The sequence below is a fragment of the Dreissena polymorpha genome, chromosome 4 (assembly GCF_020536995.1).
Source record: "Dreissena polymorpha isolate Duluth1 chromosome 4, UMN_Dpol_1.0, whole genome shotgun sequence".
In the NCBI taxonomy this organism is placed as follows: Eukaryota; Metazoa; Mollusca; class Bivalvia; order Myida; family Dreissenidae; genus Dreissena; species Dreissena polymorpha.
Window position 1 is genome coordinate 145268181 of NC_068358.1, and position 15328 is coordinate 145283508.

The following is a 15328-nucleotide window of genomic DNA, read 5'->3' on the forward strand; positions in this document are numbered from 1 at the left end:
TTCAACAGAATTGGCAAGTACTTTTTGAATGAAAATTGAGATTTTTCAAAAACAGTATGATAACTCTTGAGTTTACACAGTAGGCTCCAAGTCTGACACACATAAGCTCCAATCTGACCAAGATCAGAATTAAGCATGGAATCATGAATTAAACGCTATAAACGTAGAAGAACGATAGAAACAAGCAAAAGATGCTGGACTTTGCCTTCAGATGCCTTAAAGGTATCATATGGGGAAATAATGAAGATTAAAGGGACAGTGTGGAATAAATAGTTGCACAAAGACACACAACAGACTATTACATGAGATGTTTTGGAATGTTAATGCTTAAGCATTTCAATCCATTACCACAAGAAGATGTCTCGAAGATATATATTGCTCATAAAAGATCAAGTATGGCTCTGAGAACCATTCCGGTAGTAATATCAGCAGGCAATCGTGATTGGTTCTACAGCTTGTTAATGACGGGAGACAACGCCTTATATAAACGAAGATGTTGCATGTGAATTACAACTCCAATGTAAACGAAAAACCATAGACGTTAGTGCGATGAATGGAAAATCAGAAATCAAATACATATGTTCAAACTCCAAGCTGCAATACAGAAATTGAACTTTCAATGAAAGCACAAACAACAAGAAATGTAACTGGGAAACGTCAAACAGTGAAATGGCAAATAATGAAAGAGAAGTGGCCACATCTTAAAGACATTTCCCCAGCCAGTACTGGTAGAAAGAAGAAGATATATTTACTGATATGTCTTGACTATGCGCACCTTCAAAGATAACTTGGAGAGATAGTAGGTGGTGATGGTGAACCCAGTGGCGAAAATTGACACAACTTGGATGGACATGTGTTGGGCCAATAAATAGAGAGAAGAAGTATGATAGCATTAGCATGTTTGTGTGTCATGCCTTAAAGCTTGGAGATTTTATTGAAACAGTTTTGGGAAGTTGAAAGTGAAACGGAGTGTAACCAAATGTCACTTTAAGACAATAAAGTGCAGGTTCATATAAAAAAACAGTATTGAACACAAAGACAATAGTTACAATAGTTCCATTGCCATGGAAATCAGATAAAGAGACATTACCTAACAACTATAGTAGCGCCTTAAACATGCTATATAGCACTGAAAATAAAATTGAAGAAATCTCATGAATTGAAGCGGGAGTATAGTGACATCAAAAGGAAATATGAAGACAAAGGCTTTATAACAAGGTTGAAAGGAAAGACAATGAAAAAATGATGCTATTTGCCACATTTTGCAGTAGTGAGACCAGAAAAAGAAACAACAAAAGTTCGCATCGTATTTGATGCATAATCCAAATATAAGGCACAAGTTTGAATTAGTACCTTAGTGCAGGTCCCAAATTGCAAAGAGAACTGTCTGGTGTGTTGCTAAGGTTCAGAAGAAATCAGATCGCAGTTGTTTGTGACATAGCGGAGATGTATTTGAAAGTTGGCCTAGCAAGTGAGGATCAAAAATATCAAAGATTCCTATGGAGAGAATCACCACAAAGCCCCATCGAAACATTTCACACGTTTAGGGTTCGGAGTAAACTCATCACCATATCTAGCCCAGTATGTATCTCAACATAATGCTGTGTTGCATGCTGACATATATCCGATGGTGGCTGAGACAATTCTGAAGTCTACTTGCATGGACGATAACATGGATTCTACACAAAAAAACGTGACAAAGGGAAAATAACTATGTAGACAATTGAGAGAGCTGTGGCAGAAAGCTGATATGCATGCCAGAAAGTGGAATTCATATTCACTAGAAGTGTTAGAAACAATACCAGAAGAAGATAGAGCAGCAAAAAAAGATTTAGGATCAAGAAATCTGCCAACAACTCAAGCTCTTGGAATATCCTGGCAAGCAAAACATGATGAATTTATATTCAAAGTCGTTGATGAAATGACCATGCCAGATGAAATCACAAAAAGAAATGTCTTGAAGACTGTTTGCAGGATATTTGATCCTTTGGGTTTTTTAGCGCCATATGTAGTTTGAGGGAAACAAATCATGCAAGACATCTGGTTAAGTGGGGTTGACTGGGATGAAAACGTTAGAGAAGCAGAGAAATTGACTTTTGAAAGGTGGTTCGAAGATCTAAACATTTAGATGATAAGATTTCATGTTGTCAAAAATGAAAATAATGAAACACGGTTGAAGTCAATGTAAACTCATACATTTGTAGATGCATCATCAATTGCATATGGAGCAGTTACATATTTAAGATGTGAGTATGAAAATGACGATGTGACTGTACTCTTTGTAGCTGCAAAAAGTCGTGTTGCTCCCACAGAATCCACTAGTATCCCAAGACTTGAACTACTCGCAGCAACACTTGGTTTAAAACTGACATCAATGGTTTGCAAAACTCTTGAAATAGAAATCAAACAATATGCATTATGGTCGGACCGCATGAATATCATATATTGGATACGAAATAACAGCAGACAATTCAAAACATTTGTTGCAATTAGAATTGGTGAAATTCAAGAGTAACAAATCCAAGTCAAACAAACGAAACCCCAGCAGACTATGTGTCAAGAGGTTTACCTGTTTACAGTCTTGCTGTTGCGAACAATTGGTGGGAAGGCCCCAGCTTCCTAAAAGAAAGTGAAAACGAATGGACAAAGAGCAAAATTGATGTGGGTAATGATGGAAAACTTGAAATGCGAAAAACAGCACAAACAAATTTGCGTACATTTTATGTGTCACAAGAAGAGTGACTTAGCTTTGAAAGGTATTCAAATTGGACAAAACTTGTTAGAATTCGAACATGGGTCATTAGATTTGCTGAAAACTGCAAAATGAAGAAAGAAGATCGAGTCCACGGGCCATTGAATGTAGTTGAACTTGAAGAAAGCAAGACTGAAATGATCAAAGCGACAAAGAGAATATATTTTGCAGAAGAGTATGACAAATTGAGTAAGAATCAGAAAGTAGGAATTTCCAGCAAACTGGTCAAACTTAATCCAAGATTAGACACCGAAGGGGTGATAAGAAGTGACAGTCTGAATGTTTTCCATATGACACCAAAATATCCTGTGTAACTACCTAGAAAGAGTCCAGTTACAGAGTTAATTGTAAAAGATGCCCATGAAAAGAACAATCATAGTGGAACAAACCAATTACTCTCTGATATGTCAGTGAAATACTGGATATTAGCTGCTAGAGAACAAATAAGACTGGGCAAACAAGTGTTCTGAATGTAAACGAAGGAAAGACCATCCAAAGGATCAAATCATCGCACCTCTACTAAAAGTGAGAACAAGAGTGACCATGCGTGCATTTAGTAATGTCGAACTAGACGTTGGTGGCCCTTACATGACAATCCAGGGAAGAGGAACAAGACGAGCAAAGAGATACTTCTGTCTATTTACATGCTTAATAACATGCGCAGTGCACCTAGAAATAGCCTTTGGTCTCGACACAAACACATTCTTGAATGCATTCTACAGAATGGTGAATAGGATAGGTTTACCAGTTTCAGTGTATTCTGACAATGGCACTTACTTTGTCGGGGCAGATAAGGAACAAAGAGAACTAGTGCAGAATGTAGACAAAGACAAAATCAAAGAAAGTGCTGCTAACCGAGGAATACAGTGGTTTTTCAATCCTCCTGTGGCGCCACACTGGGGTGGCGTACATGAAATAATGATTGAATCATTAAAACGAGCAATATCAGCAATCTTGACCTCAGCTGATATATCAGCTGATATATCTGATGATCATCACAGCTTGTACTGGAGCTGAAAGTTTGATTAATTCTCGTCCACTAACGTACCAGACTGCGAATGTTAATGATTGTACAACGCTTACTCCAAACTATTTCCTGTTTGGAAAAGTTGGAAGCCAGTTTGCTCCAGACTCAGTTGACGACACAGATTATAGCCCAATTAAACGCTGGAGACATATACAAGAACTCGTGAAACACTTCTGGAAACGTTGGCTGTGAGAGTTTCTGCCAAAACTTGCTGGCATAAAGAAGTGGTTTCAACAACACAGAGACTTTCTTATTAGAGACGATGTTTTTGTTGTCTATCCTGAGCAGCCTAGATGTCGATGGCCGCTTGGAAGAATAGTGGAGATTTTCTCAGGAGCTGATGGTCATGTTTGCACAGTCAGTGTTCGTATTGGACAATCAGTTTTGAAGAGATCAGTTACGAGACTCTGTTTAATTAAGCCAGATGATGAAGATTAGAGCAAGAACTCAGCTTCAAGACCAAGTGCAAGTGTAAAAAAGCTAGTTGTATATTGGTTGTTGTGTTAAGTGGCATAATTATCCAGAAAGCAACCACAGTTAAAACTGTTATGTGTAAAATGTTTTTATATGCATGTTTGCACTTTGACTCAGAGCGCGTAATAATTCATGTGTATCCATATTTATCGGAAGAGAAACATAGTGAACATTGTACGAAACTGAAGAGCTTGAAATATTGCTTTATGACTTGTAATTACATTTAGTTTACTATACATTGTATGACATTTTGATGATACAGAATGAATCGTATGTGTTGTTTTTATTACAAACTTTTATCAGATATATGCATGTGAAATGTTATAGTTTTGTTTATAAAAATAATTTGATTGTGTGTAGTTAAGAGGTTTGGAAACATGTTCAATGTTTAAGCAAACAAGTTATTTAATACCATAGACTTTAAAGGAATGATTGTGTGATTGATAATTTGGAGATGAAAGTGTCTCGTCTGTATTGTAGTATGATATTACAGTAAATCATAATTAGTATAATTATAGTAATGCTTTCACTGAATCTAGATAAGCAAATAGTACAGAAGATATGTCATAATGTTGACATTGGATATAATACATGTATAAGTCTTATACTTACGACATTTGATAGATTATAGTATATGGCATACTTTTGAAATTTGACTGAGTACAGTTAGCATAAGCAGTTACCATACATCTGGTATACTTGGCATTTTGGTAGGAGAGAATGTTCTGCAGGGACTGTTGTTGGATAGCATTTAACCATGAAGTTTATGAAAACATTGTTTTGCCTGTTTACATTAATATCACTCTGTTGAAAGAGCATTAATTTTTCCATGCTCTTGTTTATACTGCAGCAAATTGGTTTCATGAATAGATGTTTGACATATTTTTATAGAAACAATAGAAACAATAGAAAATAGTTGTTTAATGCTATATATGAAAAATATAGTATTGTGTGAAAATTTAAACAACTACAGTGTGAATAAAAATATTATATAGTGACAAGTGCATAAGTGTGTGTGTCTTATTTTCCTGAGGTTGATTAAATAGACCATATAGAGCAATAATTGATGAAAATAAACAAAAAATAAATATGCGAACAATACTTTTTACTCAACAATTATGTCATCATAAGGACAGCCCTGTTGACCCGTACTTTGTGGTTTATGCATTACTGTTTACCCTTGCAGTTCACACGGTGTCAACAACTATGACCTTAACATATATATAAAGCACTCCTGTCACTTTTCCAAGCACGTCAGACTTTTCACATCAAATCGGGTTTCCGGGTTGCTCTCTGTATGTTCAAACGACACAAATTGTGGTCCAGTTACAATTACGCGTAAAAATCCATCTCGCAGAATTTCAGGGTCAGTACTCGTTCACTAAATCGTCCGGTGAATGCATAATTGACTATCGATAAATACAGTTTTGCTTTCAATATGAGAAAACAAACATTACCGAAATAGTATAGTGTCACGATATAAGAGGAAAATCGTTTAATTACCCAACCATAATGTTTGCCGAACTCGGTAAGCACGTCTGGAAATCGTTCCTGAACGCCTGGATAGGCTGCGCTTATTTACAAGTTTGCTTTTTTGAATGTAATTTTGTATCGAAAAGCATTGTGCTACAATGTGCCATTTACAATTGGCAATGAGATTTTTAATGACCATCCTCATGCGAAAATGTGTCTTATTCCATATGCGCCCGTCGTATATACAGTCCACTCAGCCTGCACATCTCTCAGTCTGGTCAGGAGATACATAATGAGACCATAACACATTGAGTTATTTTATAGCGTACAGCATCGACTCTGACCCGACTGCGCAAATGCTAATGTTGGGTTTAAGATACGCTGGCCGAAACGCATAAGACCCATTTTCACATGACGCGGCTATAAAAGTGTGATTTAATTGTATCGAAAGACATATGCGTGTAAATCAAATATTAACATACGATATTTTTGATGGTTAAGAAATACACCCATAATAAGGCATTTGAGCAAACATATGATGTGCACTCACGTAGTATAATTTTGATCTACTTACACTAATACGTGGTACTCCCGTAGTATAATTGTTATCTACTTACACTATTGTTTGGTTTGACACTGATAAGTTGATAACACACATTTCATGCGTTGAATATGTGACTAACAAGTTAACAAACACAATAGTTAAACTTTTGTTTTTAATTTAATTATTTTGAAACGTAAATTGCAAACTTTTCAAAGTCAGCATTTACGACAACTGCCTTTTAAAAAGATATTTATTGTTGTATTTAGTTGTTTTATATATTCGATTTTAGCGGTTATAAAGCATTTTTGTTGTTGTCTATAATATACCTGTAGTAATTGGTGAACTCATGTTAAACGTTTTATTTATTTGGAACTGTGAATGTAAACAAACTTAACCTTCTACTATTGCGTTGTTACCACGCGTGAATACAAAAGATCGCCGCTATCTGTTGAGAACAAAAGAATGTTTCCCAGAAACAGCAATATTAGCATGCACTATGAACGAGGTTATACAACATCCCGCTATACTTGTTTATCAGCATCTATTAATTGCCTCAGATGCGATGGTTATCGTTCTTAGCGTAGTTAAGTATGACGTACCATTTGGGTCGAAAGTCAACAAGAACTACTAGGTTAAAAGATTTTTGTACTTCGACGTACAATATGTACGGCGAGGTACATTTGTTTTGTACGTCGACGTACAAAATTGTACTTCGAGGTACAGTTTTTACCGACCCTTGAGTGTTAGCCAATCAGAAGACGCCTTACATCTGTTGCTTTTAGAGATATTTGACAATGAACATTATTATTATTATTATTATTTATACTAAATTATGCGACTAAATACCGCTAACTCAAAGGTATTGTGCGTATTTATTGAACATTATTATTATTATTATTTATACCAAATTATGCGACTATCGACCGCTAGCTCATAGATATTGTGCGTATTTATTGACAGGGCGTGGCGGAATTTACCTCTGACCTATGCAAATAATGGTTATCACAAAATACGACCAAACCAGGCAGGTTATTACACATTTTTATTCCCGTAATCGTTTGGTAACTGTTTGGTTACATTTGAGAATTTCCTACACAGTAATGCACTGGACCGTGATACTCCGCTCCGCATGGTCAATAAATGTTCACAATATGCTTGATACTTTTAATTTCTAAATGGATAACATTGAATCTTCTTCAAATTTGTATGTAATCTATTTCAATTCATTTTATACTTGAAAACTCTTTTTTGTTTCAATTTTGATATTTTTATTCAGTGTGTCCTCAATTAAAAAACAGATTTTTAAACATGTATTATGAATAAATCTGAAAGAAAAGCGGCTCAAGAGACGAGTGTTTTGATTGGCTATTCAGAAAAGGTGAACGTCGAAGTACTAACATGTACGTTGAAGTACAAATTGTACTTCGACGTACAAATATATACTTCGAAGTGTATTTCATATTTATACTTCGAAGTACAACTTTTGTATAACATATTGTACGTCGAAGTACATTTCTCGTTTAACCCAGTATGTGTTGTTGACTTTTGACCCAAATGGTACGCCATAGTTAAGAGCAGACCGACTTGCGACGCGTACTACTAACCTTAGTTGTTCACAAGCGAAAAACTAATAACAGAACTGGTGACCAATCGTTTGATTTTATTTCTCTATCACAACAAATTGTTCAAGCGTAATATCAACAACTACCGAATTTTTTTTATACAAATTCTATGTATACCGAATTCTATGATATAGAAAATCATAAGAACTGCAGCGTACGTCCTTTTATTCTATTATGGTGGTGTTTCGGGTGGTGTAGCCTTGAAACTTATTCAACTAACTTCCTCTTTTGAAATCGAAATGCACAGAAAAATAATGAAACCAAAATCGCCAAAATAATTGGTTATATCAATCGTTATACTGTATATATAAAATATAAAGCACGTGATTATTGATCGGCAATACACATATGAAATCAAACAGATTTAATCAGGTATCTGCATGTATGCTTGCGTAAATTTTAGGCCTTTTTTAATGCATATATATTTCATGTCCTTCAACCGTTGTGTAGCCCGACTGGTTATGTGCTGATAATCTAGTAAATTACTTGTTAGAAGGTGTTTTCTTTTAATTGGCTGCCCGGCCCGAAAAAACACATTATCTGTCTTAACACCACGAACACGGAATGGATTTTTAAACTTTATGTCGATGTTAAATTCAACGTCGACTGTTTACAGTAAGCTATTATTTAGCTTTATGAGTATCTCTACATTTACCTCGCCTTGACTATTAACCTGACTGAAGAGTTTTACTGCATTCATGTTATAATTATGTTTAAACCAAAAGTGTGGAGATAACAACATGCAAAAATTTACATTTACAATTGTATCTACGTACTACAAACAATGGCATTGAGATGTTAAAACGTAGATCATTAACACTTGCTTTGCATTTACCAATATAAGCTCACTTCATGGTGTATGCGAATGGGTAACATGACAGAATTCTGGGTATTGGTAAAACATTGAAACGATTGACGACTATGTCAATGGTTTCTTATTTAACCAGTAACGATACTAGTTGATTTGGACTGGCTTATCTGAGACAAGTACATATTTTACAATCATTCAACAATAAATCAATTATGGCAAGTATATATTGCCAAACATACCAGCACAAAAGTTATAAGTGTAAGTGTAAAAACCTTAAACAATACTTATTCACGACTTGGCATGTTTTCGATAAAATGACAGTAAACTTAAGTAAGTACGCGAATGTGCTTTAAAAATAATGTGATTTAACTAATTTTTTTAAAACTACATACGCTTCATACAACATATTAACAACTTTGAGCTTTATTTAAAAAAAAATCTCGCAGGTATTTTAGCAATTATCTGACGTGGTGGTCATCCAATCTTGAGAAAACTTTGTCGAAATGTTTATCTTGACAATATCTAGGCCGGTTCAAATCTTGATCAAGTGCGTCAAAATATAACGTCGCCAGGTAAAGTCTTTATAAAAACATTGTCACCACTCTTGAGGAAACATTAATGATTTATCTTGATTAAACATAGTAATAATTTTTCTCATAACAATATATATTCCTAGTTCGACTCGGGACCACGTGCGTCCAGCCACAAGGTTAATTAAAAAGAAGAAACATTTAAACCACTCTAGAGGCCGCACATGACTCAATCTCGATACTTGGTAAGAATGTTTATTTTGACAAGTCGAGATCAACTTTGGATCACGCGCGTTCGAAAATAAGTTCAACTAGTAAAATCGTTGAAAAACATTGGAACCACGATAGAGTCAATATGTATTGCTACACATTGTTTAAACTTGGACAAATGTTAATGTTGACAATATCTATGCCGAGTTTAAATCTGGGTCATCTGCGTCCAATCCAGGTAACACGATCAAAGTTTAGCTAAAGATTATAACCACTCTATATGCAGGAATTGAGACGCAAACTTGATAACACTCGGTCACATTTTTTATCTTTATATTTAGGCCTACTTCAAAAGTAGTTTACATGCTTCTAAAAACTGTGTCACCGGGTAAAATCTTATATACACTGCTTTTCCAATCTATGTATAATTCAGTCTCAATGAAACTTAATCAGAATAGTAATATTGAGACAATATCTTGGCCCACGTTTATGTTTGTCCCATGCGTCTTAACTAAGTAACCTGGTGAAAATTTAAAATAACGTGCTACCCTCTAAAGTTTACATTAAGTACTCAATCATGATAAATCTTGGTTTGATTGTTTATCATAAAAAAATATAGGCCCAGTTTGAATCCGGGCCTAGCGGGGACAAAAACTAGGTCACTTGGTCAAATCTTCAACCCTTTGGAAGCTTGAACTCAGTAGAGCATTTAATTACCATCAGAGCCATCTTATTTCGATAATCAGTCCTCTTTTTGGTATCTCAATTATGGGACTACATGTTTGTCCTCCTAAGGGAAAACTAATGGCGATACTTTGATGACGATACTTTGACACTGACGGCGAAGAGAAGTTTAAATGTATGCCAGATGTCAAAAGTCTGGTTTTTGAAACTTAAAAGCGAAACGACTTAAATTTATTATCACTCTATTTAAATATACAATATGTGATAAAGAAAGTTGATATACCCCTTTGGTTCTTTCAATCCCCGTGTCTATTTTCCTTCTAGCTGTCTGCGGAAACTAAATATAAATCCACACCATCGTGAAATAAGAAACAAACATTTGTGAACCTCGAACTCAAGTGAGAATTTAATGAATACACGTGTTTAGTAATGCAGAATGCATGAAAAGAAAATTTTTAAAGCTGTTAAATAACTATTTAGAACAAATAAGTGGCCCATTTCTTTAAACAAACTAAATTATGTCTCATGATATGATCATCAAACTTGATTAATTGAGCCCCGTTCCCGCGAAAAAAATAGTTGAAACCTATTTAAATTTGTTCGATTGCATCAAAAGCATCAGGCTTATTGAAACGCTCTCAAGTCCGTTCCCTTGGCCTAGAACAAGTACTTGGTGTCGTTGGGGACGATTTAAAGAACGTTCCCTCAATGGGTATCGAAATATTGACCTAACCTCAGGGTCGCTAGGCGAACACAATATCCATTACACACTGGCGAAATTAATTAAACTAGGTATGGGAAATAATGTTGAAAAATATATTCGATTATTAGTTTCTTATTTCGGAACAAAATGGAAAATTCGATCCTTAAACCTACAAATTAAATGTCCAAACTTTAGACCTCCGGAGCAAAGAACTATTCCTGATTGCCACAGACACAACTATAAATCGTATCTTATATGCAGCTTTTAAAAAGGTGATAGAGTAGCTATTTTTCTAAACGATAATACATTATTATTTCCTTCATGTTCACTGCATACATTTTACACATAAGATATCAACTATTTCCGGAGTTTGCATATTACCGTAATTCTCATTTATATCAATGGTTTACTAAAATATTTGGATTACTTACCGTATATCATAGTTAAAGCTTTCTACGCAAACAAATATCTGAACCACGACAATGTTAAAACTTCAACATAACTTTAATTATAATCCATCAATAATATTCCATCTATGTACACACATTGCATGTTGTCTTTGTCTTATCATTATAGCGCGCGAAATAATTCAAAACATGAAAATGTGGCACTGTGCAATGCTTTATTTTGATGGTAGTAAGAATCTAAACTGTAGTTAACACTCTAGAGACCATATATATTACGCAATTTGTATTAAACATGTTTATCTTGGCAATAAGTAGAACGAGTTTGAATCTGGGTCACATTCGTCAACAAATTCCGTCTCTATGTAGGGAGGTAGGAAAGGAGGAAGGGAGAGAGAGAGAGAGAACTAACGAGATAACAGTATCATTGTAACATTGTTCAAGAAACAACATAACAACTCTTTTTGTTGAAATCGTAAGGATTATATTGATTGAACCCATTTACACAGCGACGTTTCCCAAACCCGCGATAAACATTTATGGACCAGTGTTATCTGCGGTTTACGTGATTTGATACATGTTACATTGTAACTTTAATATTAAATCTAGGTTACTTGTCACCATGTTCAATATGCTAATTTGAGATGCATAATCAATCGAAACAATTAGAAAATTATTCAGTTGTTTATCATGTAATGTCATAAATGCACAAGTGCAACTTTTATTTTTATTCTGTACATACAATTTGATAAGTGTCCATTTATTTTCTTTCAACGATTCTTTATCAAAACAATTAAAACCTATATTTTCTTGACTATCCAAGAGCGAGACAAATATGTGGCGAATCGTTACAAATTCTGACCGTAACATCCGTGTGGTTCCTTTTAAGACCAACGTTTCTTATACAGTTTTCAGCACTACTCAAATAGTGTAAAATTCGTTTCAATTTACTTATAAAATGTTATTTACTTTAACGACTCTGAATTTAGTTATGTTGTGTTGATGTTTCGTGTGGTGTAGCCTTGACATTAATTTGTCTCACTTCCTCTTTTGAAATCGAAACTACACAGGAAAATAATGAAAACAAAATCGTCAATATAATGGGTTTCATTAATCGCAAAACTGCATTTATATAATAAATAGTACGTGATTATTGATTGGCAATTCGGAATGAAACAGATGTAGTCGGGTATCTTCACTTTTGCTGGCGTAAATTGTAAGCACTTTTATATTATATTTTGTCATTGTCATTGAACCGTTTTTGTAGCACGACTTGTCACACGCTAATAAAACATTGCATTATTTTTAATAATGTGTTTTCTATTAATAGGTTGTTTACAATAAAAAAGGCAACATATAATATGTCTTAATACCATCCAAATGAAATGCATTTTTAAACTTAATATCGAGGTTATATTCACAGTGACTTTTTTAAATAAGTGTTTAGCTTTATTAGTATCGTTACACATAAATCGCCCTTGCTAAAAAACTGATTTTAGTGTTATAAATATTCATTTATTGAATTTATATCATGGTAAATGTCTGAAGGTCGAGTGGAAATTATAGCACGCAATAGCAATAATGTACAGTCGAATCTACGTACTACACACACTTAAATTGAGATTGTTAAATGTAGATAATTGACTTGCTTTGCATTTACCATTATAAACTCACTTCACGGTTAATGCGCATGGGTAACAGGATATGAAGTTGGGTATTTGAAAAACATTGAAACGATTTATGGCAAGATAAATAGTTTTGTAATGCACCAGTAATGATACTAGTTTATTTGGACTGGCTTACCAAAGACAAGTAATATTTAAAAATAATTCAACATTAATTTAACTCTGGCGAATACATATTGTTGAACAAATCAGCAACATATGCGTGTAAGAGTTAAAACCTTAAACAGCTGTCATTTCAAAACTTAACAGATTTTCGATAAAATGACAGAAGACAACACTATCAACTGCGCGTATGTGTCTTAAGATTACTTTTAAAAAGTAAAAAAAGTTTTAACTACATACGCTTCAAACAAAATAGTCACAACTTTGACTGAAAATGTTTAAACATCAAACTGGTATTTTAACTGACCTGAGAACGAAGTGCTCATGGTGTGCTTGTGCCATTATCCGATGTCGTGCGTCGTCAACGTTTACCTTATTATCGATTGCTGAGCAACATTTGTCATCCAATCTTGATGAAACATTGTAGAAAGGTTAATCTTCAAATCTTGACAATATCGATGCCAGTTCAAAACTTGGTAAAGTGCGTCAAAATATAAGATCGCCAGGTAAAAATCTTTGTAACCACTCTTGAGGCAACATTGATGAGTTATTTTGATAAATTTGATACTAATGTTTTTCTCACAATATCTATGCCTAATTCGATAATGGGTCAGGTGCGTCCAGAAACTAGTTGATGAGGTCAAATTTTAGACAAATATTGAAACCATTCCAGAGGCCGCACTTTTGACTACGTTTTATGAGGCTTGGTCAGAATGTTTATGTTCACAAGTCGAGTTACAATTTGGATCACGTCAAATCTTATGTCATTCTCGATGAAACTTGTCCAGAATGGGTATATTGACTCAGACAATAGTTTAGCAAAGTTTTATCTTTGTCACATGCGTCGAAACTAAGGTTATCAGGTGATAATTTAACATTATATTTTACCATTAAGACCCACATTTCTAACTCGGTCGTGATGAAACTTGGTTCGATTGATCATCTTACAATTAAGGCCCAGTTTGAATCCAGGTCTAGCGGAGACAAAAACTAGGTCACCGGGACAAATCTTCAACCATTTTGAAGCTTGAACTCAGGTGAGCATTTAATGACCATCAGAGCCATCTTACTTCAATAATCAGTCCTCTTATCGGTATTTCAATTAAAGGACTACATGTCTGTCCCCCTCAGGGAAAACTAATGGCGATCCTTTAATGACGATACTTAGATACTGACGGCGAAGAGAAGTTTAAGATGTCAAAAGTCTGGTTTTTGAAACTTATAAGGGAAACGACTTCATTTTCTAATCACTCAAACACTATACAATATATAATCAAGACATTTGATATATACTTTGGTCTGGGGGTCTATCATGCCCATGATCAAGAAAGTTGATATTCCCTTTGGTCTAGAGGTCTGTCCTCTCCATTCCTCCCTCTTTTTCTGTCAAGCTGTCTACGGGAACTAAATGAAAAAACTCCACACCAACGTGACATATCAAGCCTTTGGCATGCAATTATTGGTTGCATTTCAGACCTTATGTGTCTCCATAAAATCTACAAGTATTTTCCTATTTACTATTAAAAGTTCCAAAAATAATGTTTTCTTTATAAAGATTAAACGGCAAACAAATCGGACACAAAATAGCAAACGGCAAAAGAAAGTACATGAATTATGTAACTTTTCTTGGGAATGAATATAAATATTCAATGTATTTATAAACAAGTTATACATGTGTTTGTAATACATGATGCATTAAAAAAAAGATTAAAACTGTCAAATAAATATTACACACGTTGAATTGACCCTGAAAAAGGTTTGCATGATATGATCATGGAACTTGATTAATAGAGCCTCATTCGCGCAAAATTTATTGAGCGCATAAATTGCAATGGCATCCATCAATTGGAATGAAAGAAAACGACGTATATTTAACGAAACAAGTGTTGACATCATCATAATTGTTTAAAGCGATTGGTTCGAATGAAAAATTTACTCTATGCGTGGTACGACATTATGTGGTTACAAAAACATGCATTTAATAATTACTAAAGTGTTATTATGCGACCGATTTCAATTGTTCATTTAGCTTACCTGAGCACAATATGCCCATGGTTAGCTTATGGTTTGTGGACAGCGCTCGTCGTTTCGTGCATGCGTTATCCGTCCGTCGTATGTCGTCCGTCGTCGACAATTTACATCAAAGGATCATAATTCATAATCTTCATTGCGAATTTTCACCAAACTTCTCAGACATTATTCTTGGGGGATCCTCATCTAAAATTATTTAAATTGTTGCAGTCCATTCTTATGAAGATCACCAAAGCTTAAAGATGTACAAAGTGAGAAGAATAATATGTCCAAAAT

General features: G+C 34.6%; 2 protein-coding genes across 10 annotated transcripts in view; both read left to right on the forward strand.

The window, feature by feature from the left end:
• LOC127877285 (uncharacterized) overlaps positions 1-15328 on the forward strand; it is a 263690-nt gene that overhangs the window by 163105 nt on the left and 85257 nt on the right. The gene's annotated exons all lie outside the window — the stretch shown is intronic.
• Positions 12288-15328, forward strand: part of LOC127877278 (uncharacterized) — an 88374-nt gene continuing 85333 nt past the window's right edge. For all 7 annotated transcript variants that reach the window (XR_008048341.1, XR_008048340.1, XR_008048339.1 and 4 more), the window contains exon 1: positions 12288-12450. The gene's annotated coding sequence lies outside the window, so the exon portion shown is untranslated. The remainder of the gene's footprint in view (positions 12451-15328) is intronic.